Here is a 17,760-nt window from a genome sequence, read left to right on the forward strand (position 1 = left end):
TGACTGGGGGTGAATGTTTTGCCTATGTACAACATTCCGTCCATCATCTTGTGTATTTTGCTGTTTGCCCTGTGTGGGAAGGGTATGCCGAGACGTGGGTCCCGTGCTCACTACGCCACTGGAGTCAAGCTATCCTGGCTGAAGAGGGGTGAAACCCCGAAACCAGTCCTAGGATGCTTGATTCCGGTCCTGGGAAGACATGGCTTGGCATTTCGGGCTGGACTGTTCCCATGAGGCACAGGGTCTAGACTGATTTGCATATGGCCATGTCTGAACTGGGGTGGCGTAGTGAGCACAATAACGATAGATTAAACCCAGATCTGTGACTGGGGGTGAATGTTTTGCCAATGGGCAACATTCCGTCCATCATCTTTTGGTTTTGATGTAGGTCAGTAGGCAGCATACTGTGCTGTAAGCGGGGTCCCTGATGCATTCCAACCTTACTACTGCCCCTTTACCGGCCTGATCAGTTTTTGACCATCTCAGCTGCAGCTCCTCCTTGGTCACCCGGGGCCTGATGTCGGCTGCTTGAAGGCAATTTTCCATGGGGCCTGTCCTAGCCGGGGCCACTAGCTCCCTGAGCCTAAATGCGCCAAATTATGAGGTTGCAAAAGCTGCTTTGAACAGGTTTAGCTCATATGTGTCTTTTACTATTTCTCTCAGTGCATCCATTAGCAAGACCAATTTATTGAAGTCTATGGGCCTACTGTTATCCGGTTTCTCCCCTTCTGTGCACTTACAACCCTTCATTGCTGCTTTGATGTAATAGGAGGCAGTGGGGTCTGGCCCGTGATTAATTTGGAGAAGTGTACTGGCGTCGACAGGTGGGCTTGTGCCCAGGACCTGGTCTTTCGGTTCATAAATGCCCATTGGATGAACTTCTCCACTCCCCTCTTTGTCTCTACTATGTCACCTAGTGTCTGGATATTTCCTATCCGCATCACTGTCCCTGCATTTGTCCTGTATCGTTTGGCCATGTTGTGGGAAAGAGCAAGATCTACTAGTATCAACAGGTCCATTTCGTCAGAGACCATAAGTCCTCCGGGAAAGGTTTCATCTCTTTTTCTGCCACCGGGACCAGCTCCCTGAATCTTTCCATCTATGCCTGCAACATTGTTCTCCCCCCTGGTACATGCCGCGCATTCAGCTCTATATTCCCTTCCAACTATAATTGAATCAAGCGCCGCATTAGGCTTAATGTGTCAGGGCACCTGGCTGTCCCTCTGTTAATCCACCACACCACCCCTTTGTCATCAGAACAGAGCATCAGGGTCATGTCCCTCAACTCCTTCTTCCAGACCACCAGGGCAACTATAATGGGGAACAGCTCTAGAAATGTGATGTTGCTGGTGACGCCCTGCTTCCGCCAGCTGTCTGGCCATTGCCCAGGGCACCACTTGGCGCCTAACAGTGCCCCGAAACCTGTGCTGCCACATGCGTCGGTGAACCGGGCAATCTGTCTGGCCGACACCCAGCCTTCTTTCCAAATTAACCGTCCATAGAAAACCGCAAGAAATGTGTCCCACATGACGAGGTAATGTTTGACCCCCCTGCCCCCAGCCTAACATGATGGTGTTTGTGCATGAACCCTGCAGTTAACTGAGTTAGACATCTGGCAAAGGGCCTCCCAGTGGGGATGGCTCTGGCCGCGAAGTTAAGCTTCCCAATAAGCTGTTGCAATGTGCAAAGAGTTGCCTTCTCCCTACTGTGTAAGTTTCTAATGTCGTCTCTAAATTCTCTTACTTTCTCCTCTGGAAGTCTGGACATTCCTGTAACTAAGTCCAGCTCAATCCCTAAAAATGTGAGCCGTGTGGAGGGGCTTACTGTTTTATCTGCTGCCAGAGGGACTCCCAGCTCCCTGCTATGTCTAAAAATGCGGCCAAGGTCTCCTCACATGTCGCTCATCCCACTGGGCCTACGAATAAAAAATCATTGAGAGAGTGTAGTTTACCCCTATGCAAGGCCCATTCCAAAAAGGTGCTAAATTGCTCAAAATATGCGCAGGACACTGCACATCCCATTGGCATTGCCTTATCAAAATACGTACCCCCCCATTGAAAGCCCAGCAGGTAAAAACTTTTGGGGCAGACTGGGAGGAGGCAGAATGCGGACTCAATGTCCGCTTTGGCCATGAGGGCACCCTGGCATGCCGCCCTCACTAGATCAATGGCATTGTCCACTGTTTCGTAGTCCACTGAGCACACCTCTGAGCTAATGCCGTCATTGATGGACTCCCCCTCTGGAAAAGAGAGGTGATGGATGAGTCTGAACTGGCCAGCTTCCTTTTTGAGCACTACCCCCAATGGCGATATCGCTAATCCCTCTGGTACCGGGGGGGGGGTGGGCAGGGGTACTTCAACCCCACCTAGGGCTATTTCTTTGTCAATTTTTGACCTCACTATTTCTGGGTGTTGCAACGCTGATTTCAAATTTTTGCAGAGCCCGTGTGCAAGGCACCACACATGGTATGACAAACCCTTCTTCAGACATTCACTAGCATCCTTGCGCTCTATTTGTTATAGTATTTGTTAGCTAGCCACCTGAGCTGGTGCGTGTTAATGGGGGATGTGGCTAGCTGGTAGCTATTCAAGTCTCTTTAGTCCTCTCGCTGCCCCTATGACAGTCTTATTGCTTCTTCTTTCTCTCCTTTTCCCCTTGCTTCTCTTTCTTACATCTGCCACCGGATGCTGGGTGCCCTCCCCTACATATGCAACATATGTGCTGAAATTTGCAAGAGGCCCCAATGTGCACTTATTGGCCTCGTATTTGCAGCATATGGCTGGCGGCCCGCTGGTAGACGGGTGTTTCCAGTTATTGCATGTCTTGGGCTTGTGAAAAACCTCCCTTTGCTTTTGTCAAATAACCCCGAAAGGGCTGCTCACTTTTCCCCACCCATGTTTTAACCTCCTTGGCCACCATCATTTTATGTATGAAACCAGACACGTCTCCCTCATTCCATCTCTGGGTGGGTCTACATTTTCAACCTGACACCCTTATCATATTCTAACCATGCATCCCCTGGGAACTGCCTGTGTGCCACGTGGATATTGGCTTCTACAACCACAGATCCGCTGCCTGCTGTGGGAATTTCTCAACAATAATACAGGTCATAACTCTAAAGGCATCCAACCAGGTATTGAAGGTCCTCTCCTTTCTTTCCTTTTGCCTCTCCCTTCTATCGTCATCCTTGTTATTGCACAACGTTAAGTCCATCCCATCTAGTTGTATCTCTAACAATGAGAAGATATCTATAAACTCTTTTTCCATATCCTCTCCTTCACTGATAACGGGATGAGACTTGCCTACCCGGTGGTCCTCGTGACCAGGGATGTGAGACCTGGTGATGGCCTGGTGAATGCCTCAGGGGCTTGAACTGTTCTGTATTGGTTGCTCACTCCGTTTGCACTACCCCATGCCTCTATGGGGGATGCAGCCCCACCCCTTGGTTCCTTCGCCTGGGTGCTGTGATTACCAGACCCAGTCGGCATGCACTGCCCGGGTCGATAAGATGCCATGGCAGCCCAGAGACCCTCCTTTGTGGTGTAGCATCTACACACCCAGGCCCTGAGCACCCTGGCCATTAAATAACAATGGCATAAATGACTTCAGGCAATGCTGCACAATCATACCAATATGCTCACCACTTGTTGCATAATCTGTTCCGCTCAGCCCTGCAGCAGCCAGGATGGCTATAGGTGGCAGGTCGTCCCCTCTGGCCACCTTCTTGGCCACAGGCATCCTTGGTGCATTCTCTGGGGTCCTTTGCCTCTTCCAGATCACTGGACCAAAAGAGGACTCTGTCGGTTGGCCGGCTCATTTCTGTGCTTCCCCCTCTATGTGGGTCTGTAGCCAGCCGATCCGGTGCGCAACGGATGCTTCCTGGATTTTCCACAGTAATTCGCCCATGTTCCGCTGGTTGTTCTCCCCTGTTGAGGTCCACCATCATGGCCAACTTCCCTTGATCGGTGGGCTGTTGACCCTTGTCACAAGATGGGGTGCTGCAGCCCTTAATATGCACAAACAGGGACTGTTGCTTACAATCAGTAGTTCAGTGATGCAAGTTCACTTCTGCTCATTGCTCCCAAGCAGTCAATTTTCTTTCTTGTCGGCCTTTAGATAATTATGATTATATATAGATTTTCCCATGCTTTTGACTACATTTGTGAAACTGCAGCCTTTAGAGCCTGGTGTGAACGATCCCATAGGATTAAGCTGCTGCATAACCAAACCTTTGATCTTCAAGTCCAATGTCGTGGAGTAGGTTGCGGTGATAATTGGGCTTGCACAGCTCACAGTTTTGCTCGTTGTACCACCATTTTGAAACTAAGCAATGCCTCTCTCCAGGGAGATTAATTAAGTTGCACGCAATCACAGCAAGCTCGAGCCAATGAAAATGAAAGGTGTGAACCATTGGGCTGTTGTTTTGTTTAGCTCTCTACAGCATGGCCATTGACCCCTTGAGGCATGTCTCTGTGTTATCATGAGCTTCGAACCATGTTTCCCCGCTTCTGGGTCAGCCGCACTAACCCGCTCGGCCACACTCTACACGGTTCCGAAGTTGCGCTTCTCAGGCTCCCCTGCTCTTAGACGCATTGTGCTTCTCCGGTTCCTCGCTCCATCCGGCCACACTCTCAGGGGACGATCGGACCATGCCCTGTTCAGGGGAGAATAGACCGCTGAGCTGCGGCTGCCGATTGGCATGGTTACAAAGTCATGCTCCTCAGGCTCTCCCGCTCTTAGACGCAGCTGCTCAAAAATGCTGGAGAGGTAAGGTCCAAGATGCTCTCCGTCACTTGGGATGTTGTTTGGGATAATCGTGGGTTGGTAACAGTTGGTTAGCTTCAGGAGGGGTGAGCGTGATTATGAACAGGCGCCCCCCTCGATTAGAGGAGGGGCGCGTTTAGTCGTGCCGGGTAAACCGAAGCCCGTGGGGGTGCCAGTGGGGATGGTCCTTCCTCCCGATGACGTAGGGGGGCATGTTGGGAAAAACCGAAACTGAAAGTATCGGTTATATAAGGCAGCGCCCCTGGGGTCTCCTCCTCTTTGTCTCCTGGGACCCCGGGGAAGCCGCGAGGACGTCTGAAGCAGCGAGGCATGTGGCACGGTGGGTCTCGGGAGGCCTGGCGTAGCGTTTCTTGTAGGGTCTCAATCACTTGGGGTGCGATCATCACGTCTTTAGATATAAATAAATTCTTGGTTCGTAGTGGTAACGTTACTCGTACCTCGGGGGCTTCGATCGTTTTAAACATAAGTGAAGATCAGGTGGGGGGGGTGACATTGGCATAGCGCTGGGTCGCGAGCATAGCTTAGATCTATATCGTGCTTAAACAAATTCTTGGTTAGTAGTGGTAACGTTACTCGTACCTCGGGGGCTTCGATTGTTTTCAATATAAGTGAAGATAAGGTTGGGGGGGTGCCATTGGCATAGCGCTGGGTCGCGAGCATAGCTTAGATCTATATCGTGCTTTGTACAAGCGCTCCAATACCTTCTGTGCGTCTGGAGAGGGTTCATCAGCGGGGTAAAGGTGGCTCTGTTGATCCGGGTCGCGAGGGGCCGCGGTGGGCATCGAGATCGCGGTGATGCCGCCGGTTACCCGATGGCGGCATTTATCGGCAAGGCCCAGGATCATCGCGTGAGGCGGGCAATGCGGGTCCGTACTGCCCCCGGAAACTAGCTATTCACCCTTGAATCCGGCTGGCTCCCGCGCATGCGCAAGATCGGGAGTCGGCCATTTTGGTAGTTCGCGGGTAGCGCGTAGCCGGCAACCAGGCAGGGACTCCAAAGTTCAGCGCCGTGGAAGTGCGCTAAGGGTAGGGTGTGCATAGGCCGAGGGAGCATGATTGACGAAGTGAAGCATCCGTTTATTTTAGTGCTATCCACGTTGCTATGACAGTGACAGACTGCTTTATGCGTGTTCCTATGGGGGGGGGGTGACATTGGCATAGCGCTACAGCAGTCGCTTGCAGCTTTAACTCTGTATTGTGGTCGGTATTGAAGGCGCCGTAAATTATTAATAGGGAAAGGACACCCAGCACTCGGACCCCTCCGCTATCTCTTCGGGCAACATATGGGAAGCAGTTTCGGCCTAGGAAAACGAATTCAGGAAGCATCATTAAAGATGTGGTTCCTCGGCAGCACTGCCGCCTCTGGTGCTGGCAAACCTGGGTTCGAGCCTCGAGGTCTTGTACACATCCTGTGATTCTGGCAAATCATTTAATCTCCCCGGGCCTGCATGTTTAATTTAAATACGGCGCTATTTGAAGCGCACCGTTACCTGCGGGTCCAGTGTGAGCAAAATATGCAAAAAAATAAAAAAATAAAAAAATAATAATAAAAAATAAATAAATAAATAAAAGATAAAATAAAATTGTAATAATAATTAAATAAAGAAATGAAGAAAAAGCAAAACACCAATATTGAAAATGCATTGCCGAGCTCTTGTGTACGTTCCCTCGGCAAGAGCAGCAGCAGACTCCATACCTTCCGGTCAACGTGGCGCTGGATATGCAGCGCAGCAGGGCCGGTCGTCATGTGGGGGCCGCTTTTGGCCGGAGTGAAGGGGTTTAGCATGCACCAGTTGGCTTGGGGAATTACGTTGGCGGGAGCCTTAATGAGGAGTTTGGCACGCCACTAGGGGAGCGGCTTCTGCGAAGGGAGTCAATACAAAAAAAATAAATAAATAAATAAATAACTTAGATGAGCAATGATTACGTTCACTTCGGTCTTCTTTGCGGGTGCAGAAGGTTCTGATTAAAAAAAAAAAAAAAAAAGATTAAATAAATGGAATAAATAAAAAGATGGGAAATGACGATGCTATGGGTATTTATCCGGGTGCAGTAGCACGCAGGATGCGGTTTGGGTCATGTGTGGTTATTTTGAGGTATGATATGTTGCTTTCTTTCTTTTAGTAGGTCCAAGCATGGCGCCGAAGCGCGCTCGTGTGAATGCCAAAAAAACGGCGTCAAAGGAGGACTTCCAGGCCCTGAGCGAACTCTGGGAAGCAGCGAAGCGGCATGGCATGGAGGCGGTGTTGCGAAAGTTAGCAAGCGAACCGGAAGTTCAGCCACAAGAAGAGTTACCGAAGCGGCAAAGGAAGGTCCCGGCTCGTTATAGAGAGGGGCGACAGGTCGATACCGGCTCGCAGCCTGCAGCAACAGCCGCTGGGGGTGAGAGCGGGGCCACTCCCGGAGTGGATCAGGCGGGGCAGGGACTGGCGATGAGCAGGAATGTGGGTGCAGGGGGGCACAGTGTTTTGGCAATTTCAACAACAGCGGCAGCGAAGGCACTGTCGCAGGCGGGTGGGGCACCAGTAGTAGTGCAAGGGTCCGGGAGCGTCGTTCTTCAGCCTCCTGTGATAGCTGAAGGGGCGCTGGTGCCGCCCCCTCAGTTGCCAGGCACATGCTCGGGGTTGCGGGGGGAGTCCCAGGTCCCAGTGTTACCAGGAGGGGCAACAGGGTCCAATCCACCGGGGCAGGTACCACTCCTGGGAGTTCTCGGGACTGTGGCTGCGCAGGTGTGGGCACAGCCCAAGGAGGTACCCGTCTCAGGGGGCACAGGCGTAGCACAGCATCCCTCCGCGCTACCGTTAGTGGGGGTGGGTACGGGTCAATAGCCCCCCGGGGTGTCCCCTTTGATATTCGGTTCATCATCCCTAATGTTGACCCCTTCTTCAGCGATTTCATGGCACGTCCCAGCTGAGATCCGGGAAAAAATCCACAAAGGCGAGTTTGTGAATATCTTTGATTTGATAAATGCGGGGGTGGTTCCAAGTAGGCCTCGATCAGGCAAGTTGGTGGATTCTAAACCAAAGACGGTATGGGTAGAGTGGTCCCTGCGTAACTGGGTGACAGGGTTTGCCATTTATGCGGCCATTCTTACGGAGAAAACTCCCTCATTGGCCCCTCAATTATTTGGGTACATGTCGCTCATACATGGGGCAGCCTCCGAGTTTCCGGGTTCAGCCTGGATGCAGTATGACACTAAGTTTCGGCAAATGAAGGCGGTTAGGCCGGAGATAGCTTGGGACCAGAGGGAGATCAATCTCTGGCACGCAGAGTTCCAGATGTCGAAGTCACCAGGGAGGACGGTTCAGTCATTTCGATTCGATAAAAACTTTGGGGACAAGAAACTGGCCTGCTGGCACTATAACAGGAAAGAGTGTAGCAAAGGGGCGGCATGCAGGTTTAAGCACATTTGTGCCTTCTGCGGGGCGCAAGGACATCCAGAGTTCAAATGTTTCAAAAAGCTTGGCAAGCGCGGGGAGCAAGCAACCCCCAAAGGTCGACTGCCCCCCAATTGATGGGAGGAAGCTCCCCACCCCAATCCGCCTGCATGTCCTTACACACCTCCTCAGCCGTTATAAGAACAGCCGCGACGCTCATATGCTGTACTATGGTTTCAGGGATGGCTTCCGCATCCCTTCACACACCCCTCCAACATCAGTCCCTCCGAGAAATCAGTTGTCTGTTCGGCAGCACCAGGGGTGGGTTCGAGACAAAATCATGAAGGAAGTGCATGCCGGGAGAGTGGGTGGTCCCTTCGACTCCCAACCTGGGGCGTCTTGGGTATGTTCACCGCTGGGGGTGGTGCCTAAGAAAGAGCCAGGCAAGTTCCGACTGATTCACAACCTTTCCTACCCCGCGGGCATGTCTGTCAATGATGGGTTGGATCCCGTTCTCTGCGCAGTCCGATACACTACCTTCGATGCTACTGTGGCCAAACTACAGAGATTAGGCAAAGGAGCCTTAATGGCGAAGTCTGACATACAGTCAGCCTTCCGCCTCTTGCCTGTTCACCCTGATGACACTCATTTGCTCGGTTTTACTTTCGAGGGCCAATACTTTGTAGATCTATGCATGCCCATGGGGTGTTCCATAGCCTGCTCAGTATTTGAGTCGTTCAGCACATTCTTGGAGTGGGCGGTGAGGGACTTGGTGTCATCGGATGATGTCGTGCATTACCTTGATGATTTTTTGTTCATGGGTCCCCCGGGGGACCAGGCATGCGGGAGGGCCCTAAAAGGTTTCCAACGGTTGGCCGAGGCGTTGGGGGTCCCCTTAGCTGAAGACAAGACCGAGGGCCCCGCCACCTGCCTATGCTTTCTTGGGATTGAGATAGATACCGTGGCCGGGCAGTGCAGGCTACCGCAGGCGAAGGTGAGGGCTTTCAGGGCTGCGATAACTGCATGTTTGACAGCCAAAAAAGTGACTCTTCATCAACTGCAAGTTTTGGTGGGACAGCTTAATTTTGCGTTAAGGATTATTCCGATGGGGAGAGTTTTTGCTAGAAGCATAGCACGAGCGATGTCAGGCCTGCGGGCAAAACACCACCACACCAAATTGTCAGCGGAGGTCAGAGGGGACTTGAGAACATGGCAGGCCTTTTTGGCGAATTTCAATGGAACTCTACTATGGCAGCGACCTTCCCTGACTAACAAGGAGTTAGCACTTTACACTGATGCGGCCGGTGGCGTTGGTTTTGGGGCGGTGTTGGGCTCCCGGTGGTGCATGCAGCAGTGGCCTGGGGACTGGGTTGCGTCTGGGCTCACACGCAACATCACCTTTTTAGAGCTGTTCCCCATTATTGTCGCCCTTCAGATATGGGGGGCGTCAATTGCTAACGCGAGAATTTTATTTTGGTCTGATAGTATGTCTGCAGTGTTGGCCATAAATAATCAAAGCGCCAAACGTCCATGGGTGCTGCGTTTACTGAAGTATCTCATCCACTTGTGTCTAATGCATAACTTGCACTTTTCTGCCAAACATGTACCAGGAGTTGATAATGCAGTGGCTGATGCTTTGTCTCGATCTAAGTTGGCAGAGTTCAGGGCACGCTGGCCGCAGGCGGACGAAGTGATGGCGGAGTTCCCGGAGGAGTTGTGGAGGCTTGGTGCCCCATTGCAACAGACCTAATTGCAGCATCACTGGCACCCAAGACTAAACGTATGTACGAAAAAGCTTGGGGGGTGTACACTGCATCGCTGAATTCAGACGAGGATGTAGACAGATTCTCTCCAGAGGGGGTGCTGGCTTTTCTGGTGCACCAAAAGGAAGTTGGGAGGTCGGTGTCATTAGTGCGCCGGCAATTGTCTGCCATTGCCTTCTTTGCGGGGCTGCGGGGAGTTAAGGATCCCACCAAAGACTTTAGGGTAAGGAAGGCCATCAGGGGTTGGGAGCGTATGGCACCGGGAGCACCAGACGGTAGGTGCCCCATTAACATGGAGAGGTTGGCAAGACTGTTGGGAGTTCTACACCAGGTTTGTCGGTCGGAGTATGAGACCAAGTTATTCAGCATCGCCTACGTGCTGGCTTTCTTTGGGGCTTTGCGTATTTCTGAGTTAGTACCACAGTCAGCGATGGCCGAGGGGGGCCTAAGGGTGACGGATGTCCATGTTGAGTCACGGGCTCTTCACATTAGGATTCGCAGGTCAAAAACAGATCAGTTAGGGAAGGGCATTTGGGTAAAACTGCTTGCAGCGCACGATACAGCGGTATGTCCGGTGGCGCTGGCACGGGATTATATCAAGGGGCGCCCGTTGGTGGCATCAATGAGGTTCCTGGTCCATCAGGATGGGACTCCTATGACGCGTTATCAATTTACTAAGGTGTGTAGGCAAGCATTAGCCTGCCTGGGGGAGGATGCCTCACAGTTTTCATTCCATTCCTTTCGGATAGGGGCGGCCACCACAGCAGCAGCTCTGGGCCTACCGTCGGACGCGATTAAAAGGGTGGGTCGATGGCATTCATCATGTTTTCAGCGCTACGTGAGGCCGGACCTAGTGTAGTTGAAAAAAGGATGCCCGGGGGCACAAGAGTCGGTGGGTAACAGCAATTCTCTCTTTCTTGCAGTTGATGCCTGTAGCCCGGTGCACGCATGTTGGTGTGGGCATTCTGTGATTCGCAGAGCGGAGCAGCAATTTCGCGGGTCCAGTCTGGAAGAATCGCAAAAAGCGGCAGGGTTCATACACCATTGGTTAGGGGTGGGGGGTCTGGAGTTGCAGGATATGTTTGGTCATTTTGAACAGGCGTTAAGATCTGGGGTTTTGCCGCGACCTAACATAATAGTCATCCACGCCGGTGGAAATGAGATGGCATCCCTAGGAAGGCGCGGGGTGCGCGAGGCTTTGTTTTCAGTCATGGCTAAGTTTCGACAATGCATACCGACGGCAGCAATATTATGGTCTGAGGTGATTCCGCGAGTTACCTGGGGCAAAGGGGTTTCTGTAAGAGCCATGAATGAGTCTGTAAAGAAGCTGAATCACTCCATTGCAAAAATTTTCCTAAAGTCCTCAATGGGCACTATTAGGCATCGATTGCTGCATCCCAGAATGAGAGAGTTGTTCCACAAGGACGGGGTGCATTTGTCCACCAAGGGAATGGCGATATTTATCCATACAGTACTGGGGGCTATTTTTGACCACAGTCAGCGCTCGTTGGAAGGGGGAGGGCGATTGCACCAGTAACCTTCTCGCCCTGTGGAGCAGCACTGACAGTTAGCACAAAAAGGGGGCATGCGCAGCATTGGAGGTTCAGGACTGATTGGAGCCCAAGAAAGGGCATGATAGAACGGTACAGTGGGTAGGCGGAGAGGGGACTGACCTGCTGGTGGTCCCGGACTCTACCGCCGAGGGTAGGCACGGGGATGGGACTGACCTGCCGGTGGTCCCGCCTCTACTGCCTTATCCCGCAACATATGGACTGTGTGGACCAGTTGGAGGATGCCGGTGTTAAGGTACCTCGGTGGGCCAATGCGCTATGCAGTGCCCTGTATTTTCAACTGATGCAATGTTTGCTGTAGTGCGTTGGGGCCTGCCGGCACAAGGTGCGCAGCCGAATTGATCGGCCGAGTCGACCAACAAATTTAAGGACATGTGTGTGGCTAAGCTGGTAACATGTACAATGTGATGCTCAATGTTTTACTGCCTTTGACATATGTAGGTTGCAATGTCTGTTGCTGCAATTTGTTATATATCCAATAATGTTTACTCGTTTGCCCTGCAGTAGTTGTGTAGATTTATATAATTGATGAATAAAAGTCTACGCCTTTGACAACATAAGTGATTTCGGATATCTTTGGGCTCGGTGGGCCTGGAAGAGTGTAAGAAGGGTGGGGGACTGAGTGTTTCCTTGTGCGCGTACTATGAACAGGCGCCCCCCTCGATTAGAGGAGGGGTGCGTTTAGTCGTGCCGGGTAAACCGAAGCCCGTGGGGGTGCCAGTGGGGATGGTCCTTCCTCCCGATGACGTAGGGGGGCATGTTGGGAAAAACCGAAACTGAAAGTATCGGTTATATAAGGCAGCCCCCTGGGGTCTCCTCCTCTTTGTCTCCTGGGACCCCGGGGAAGCCGCGAGGACGTCTGAAGCCACCCGCCCACCCGGCAGAGGAGCACGGCAGAGCACTGGGCGCAGGCACAGCGGCGCAGCACCGACAGTTAGCACAAAAAGGGGGCATGCGCAGCATTGGAGGTTCAGGACTGATTGGAGCCCAAGAAGGGGCATGATAGAACGGTACAGTGGGTAGGCGGGGAGGGGACTGACCTGCTGGTGGTCCCGGACTCTACCGCCGAGGGTAGGCACGGGGATGGGACTGACCTGCCGGTGGTCCCGCCTCTACTGCCTTATCCCGCAACATATGGACTGTGTCGACCAGTTGGAGGATGCCGGTGTTCAGATACCTCGGTGGGCCGATGCGCTATGCGGTGACCTGTATTTTCAACTGATGCAATGTTTGCTGTAGTGCGTTGGGGCCTGCCGGCACAAGGTGCGCAGCCGAATTGATCAGCCGAGTCGGCCAACAAATTTAAGGACATGTGTGTGGCTAAGCTGGTAACATGTACAATGTGATGCTCAATGTTTTACTGCCTTTGACATATGTAGGTTGCAATGTCTGTTGCTGCAATTTGTTATTTATCCAATAATGTTTACTCGTTTGCCCTGCAGTAGTTGTGTAGATTCATATAATTGATGAATAAAAGTCTACGCCTTTGACAACATAAGTGATTCCGGATATCTTTGGGCTCGGTGGGCCTGGAAGAGTGTAAGAAGGGTGGGGGACTGAGTGTTTCCTTGTGCGCGTACTATAGCATTTTACGTTTTCGTTAGGACATCACTAGGGGGCTGGGAGAATAGCAGGGTTTATCTCTTTTTTGTTTATGTTTAAATAGCATATTCGTTTGGCGCACTTGGTACAGCTGATCTTGTTGTATTTTGCAGAAACCCCTTCGGCTCGAAATGCATTGGGTTACAGAAACAGGACTGACATTGGTGTTTATTAAATTACACCTGCCGCTGTTTAGAAGCCTGGAATGGAAAGCAGCTGCATTTGAAAATGTCCAATAAATATCTAAATGGAATTTCGCTGTCTCCGTGATATTTACAAGCAAGAGATGGATTAAAATGGTGATTAAATGGTCGAGTTACGGACGAAACATGGATGAACGTAATGGACTGGAAAGGGAAAAGGTCCCATTTAAAGCAGTGCGCCAATCTCGTGCGTTAGTTACGTGCCTTTGTGTTTTCATTTTGAAAGAGTGACCTGGGACGGGTCACTAAGTGGTGCGCACGCAAGTCAGAATATGCATTAATAAAGGATTACTTGAAAGGGAAGGAGTGCACTCTAATTTAGATACTTTTGTTGCTCAGAATATTTCCGTCCTGACGAAGGGTGCACCCCAAAGTTCAATGGTTGATTCATAAGACTAAGATTTTGGCATCGGAGACACCGGAGGAATTTACATCAGAGAGCGCCTTGATCATATAAGAACGTCACATTCTGTACAACATGGGACTGCTGTATTTTAATTGTTTCACAATGAATTTCGTTTTATTAGTTATTTGTTTATGTTATCACTCGTAGTTTACTGGAGGGATATTAACATGGTTGCACAGGCAGGTATTTTAGTTATGTTGTGGTGAAACATTTGTTGGGGAGGCGAGTGAGTATTGAAACGTGTGATGAGAGATTAGTGTGGTTTGTTTCGAGTTTTGTCTGTCTGGTCTGGGTACAAGTTGCGATGGTTGTGGTGAGGGGAGAGGGAGGTTGTGTGTGAATATATGTTTTTGATTGGGGGTTTGAGTGGGTTTTGAATGAGATGCGTGATATGGATGGTTGAAGTGCCAGTAGGATTTTTCTGTTGGTTAAGTTAGTGCATTATGGGTGTTGTAGTATTAGGAGTGTGTAGGGATTGAATCACGTGGTTGGATGGTTTAGGTTGATGGAGGCACCTGGGTGGGAGTATTATCCTTTATATCGGTTTGTTTGGGAGGGTGATTGTGAGAGCAGTTTTTGGGAGAGTTAGAGAGGAGAACATCAGTTGGATTAAGAGGAAAGGCTTGTGTTTTACAGGTAAAAAGTGGGTAAAGATCAGGGAAGTGTTTATTTCACTTGGGATGTTGTTTGGGATAATCGTGGGTTGGTAACAGTTGGTTAGCTTCAGGAGGGGTGAGCGTGATTATAGCATTTTACGTTTTCGTTAGGACATCACTAGGGGGCTGGGAGAATAGCAGGGTTTATCTCTTTTTTGTTTATGTTTAAATAGCATATTCGTTTGGCGCAGTTGGTACAGCTGATCTTGTTGTATTTTGCAGAAACCCCTGACGAAGAGCCTTCGGCTCGAAATGCATTGGGTTACAGAAACAGGGCTGACATTGGTGTTTATTAAATTACACGTGCCGCTGTTTAGAAGCCTGGAATGGAAAGCAGCTGCATTTGAAAATGTCCAATAAACATCTAAATGGAATTTCGCTGTCTCCGTGATATTTACAAGCAAGAGATGGATTAAAATGGTGATTAAATGGTCGAGTTACGGACGAAACATGGATGAACGTAATGGACTGGAAAGGGAAAAGGTCCCATTTAAAGCAGTGCACCAATCTCGTGCGTTAGTTACGTGCCTTTGTGTTTTCATTTTGAAAGAGTGACCTGGGACGGGTCACTAAGTGGTGCGCACGCAAGTCAGAATATGCATTAATAAAGGATTACTTGAAAGTGAAGGAGTGCACTCTAATTTAGATACTTTTGTTACTTTCTAAAAGTGTCATTTTCAAACACCCAATTAAAAAACTATCTTTAGTAAAATATGTGTTATTAAATTCTGAGTTCAGAGAGCTTACACTTTATTTTTCCTTCTTATCCCTATGGGAAGATCTGCTTGTAAAATGATACAAAGCATTCCCCATTCTGGCCTATGGGGCAAGGTAGCCTTTCAATAGTGAAAAACGAAATTGGCAGTATTTTACTATCAGGACATGTTACACACATCAGTACATGTCCTACCTTTCACATACACTGCATGCTGCCCAGGGGGGTACTTTGGGCCTACCATAGGGCTGTCCTATGGTTTAGAAAGGGAAAGTTAGGGCCTGGCAAGTGGGTGCACTTGCCAAGTCGACATGGCAGTTAGCAAACTGCGCACAGGCACTGCAGTTGCAGGCCTAAGGCATCTTTTCAAGGCTACTCATGTGGGTGGCACAATCAGTGCTGCAGGCCCACTAGTAGTATTTGAATTACCAGCCCTGGCACACCCAGTGCACTTTACTAGGGACTGACCAGTAAATCAAAATATGCCAATCATGGATAACCAATCATGTTCACAATTTACACAGGGAACATATGCAGTTTAGCACTGATTACCTGTGGTAAAGTGCCCAGAGTCCTAAAACCAACAAACACAGGTCAGGAAAAAATAGGAGGAAGAAGCAAAAGGTTTGTGGATAACCCTGCAAAGAGGGCCAAGTCCAACAGATCCTCAACTGGAACATAAGAGGCATGGCCACTCCTGTGAAAAGTTATAATATGCACGCATACCTTAAGAGGCAGGGGATCTTCTTTGCATATCTGCAGCAAATGCACGTCACCTGTTGAACTGGCCAAAATGTGAAAAAAGTGTCAAGACACCGTAGTGGGTACTACATACAGCAGCTATGCCAGGGATATTCTTATATGAGTTCTACCAGGCGTACCACCCACACCTACATGAACCAAGGTCGATTAAGAGGGCAGATATGTGGTTCTGGAGGCTCTCTTGGATGGGAACATCTTAGTATTGTTGCGACATATGCCCCAAATGTAAACTTGGTGTATTTCCTTTGCTGCTCTTACTTCATTGTGGTTCTCTAATTCCCAGGGGCTGTGTATATGGGGCAGTGATTTCAACAGTGTTCCTAATGTGGAACTCAATGGGTCCTCTTTGCCACTGGCTGGAGCGCAATTGATAGTGGTGACACAACATTTGACCCAATGGGCAAAAGGCACACTCCTGACTGAGTTATAGTGGGATTATCATCCATAGAAAATACTCATTTTACTCAGGGGTACACATGCTGACCCTCCATATATTTGTTCAACTGTACTGTGGACACCGCAGTGTGGATTGGTACACCAGAGTACTTGAGACATACCCTGTCAATCATAATCTGCTCAAACTTACTTTGCACTGGGGAAGAGCAAGACTCTGTATCCCTATAAGGAGAATCTCACCCCTTCTGGTACATTATCCAGTTTTGAGAGAGGATATGGCAGAGCACATAGAACACTACTTTGCTGAAGACGATGGGATGGGAGCCAGTGGCTGAGGGCTACAAGATGTCTTCAAAGTAGTAATATGGGGACATTTCATACACAGGACACAGGCAGTGAAGTGGACTTTGGTGAATAAGCTGGGTCAACTGGAGGATCGCATGCGTGCACTTGGGAGTGAGTCAGTACACTGCCAGGCAACATGCTGAAGGGGATTACCTGGGCCACATGTTAGCTTGGCTCCTCAAATCAGAGGTCCCACGTACCCCGATAGGGGCTATCCGTGATGATCAGGGTCTGCTTCATAATAGTACAATACTGGCCATAAGGCCTTAAGGGTGGAGAGATACTTCCACAACAGGGAAGTGGGATTGGATACATCCTCCCAGACAGTAACCACAAACAAAACAGTATCCAACCCAACCTGAAAACAGGAAAAATAATACTGAAGTGGACTACTTCTCAATATGAGGTGTAATGGTTTGCTACTACCACAATTGTGAACAAAACTTCTTTGTTAAATTCCCCTCAGACACTCTAATAGTGTCACGCTTCATCATAGGGGCACCCTGGCTCCTAAAGGCAAGGGTGGGCTCAACCTTTTTCCAGCGAGCTCTTGTGAGAAAATGGCAGGGTGGTTTTAAAGATTAAGAATCCCCCATCAACTGCAGGTATCCCTTTAATGTGGAGAGGTAGTGGTTATTAAAAACAGGAAAGTAGGGTATCCTCAGGATTCAATGATCCTATGACCCTATGCATGCCAACATGTTTCAGCCAATATGAGGCCCTAGGGGTCCATGGCTTTCATCAGGGCGTAAAAGAAGCTGGTATCCCTTCCTGCAGTATTAAAACCAAAAATATAATGTGAATAATATTCAAATTATCATGCAGACGCCGTATGGATATACTTACCCTAAGTAAGGCGTTCTCAATACAGGAGTGTCCAACCAAAATATGGACGACTGCACGCCTCTCATGAGGACAGAGAAGAGGGACGGTCTTGTAGTCAACAGTCATCAAAGATCCGGTTCCGCTCAACTACCTAGTTGGTTCTATCCATACGGCATCTGTATGATAATTTGAATATTGTTCACATCACACCACGTCACTTATTCATACAGATACTAACACATACTTACTCTCTTATACAATCACTGATACAAGCATACACTCATCCATATAGCCACTCTCACAATCACTCATTCTCAGATATGGTTATTTATATACTCCAACACTCACATATAC

This window comes from Triturus cristatus, chromosome 4_2, assembly GCF_964204655.1.
Source record: "Triturus cristatus chromosome 4_2, aTriCri1.1, whole genome shotgun sequence".
Classification (NCBI taxonomy): domain Eukaryota; kingdom Metazoa; phylum Chordata; class Amphibia; order Caudata; family Salamandridae; genus Triturus; species Triturus cristatus.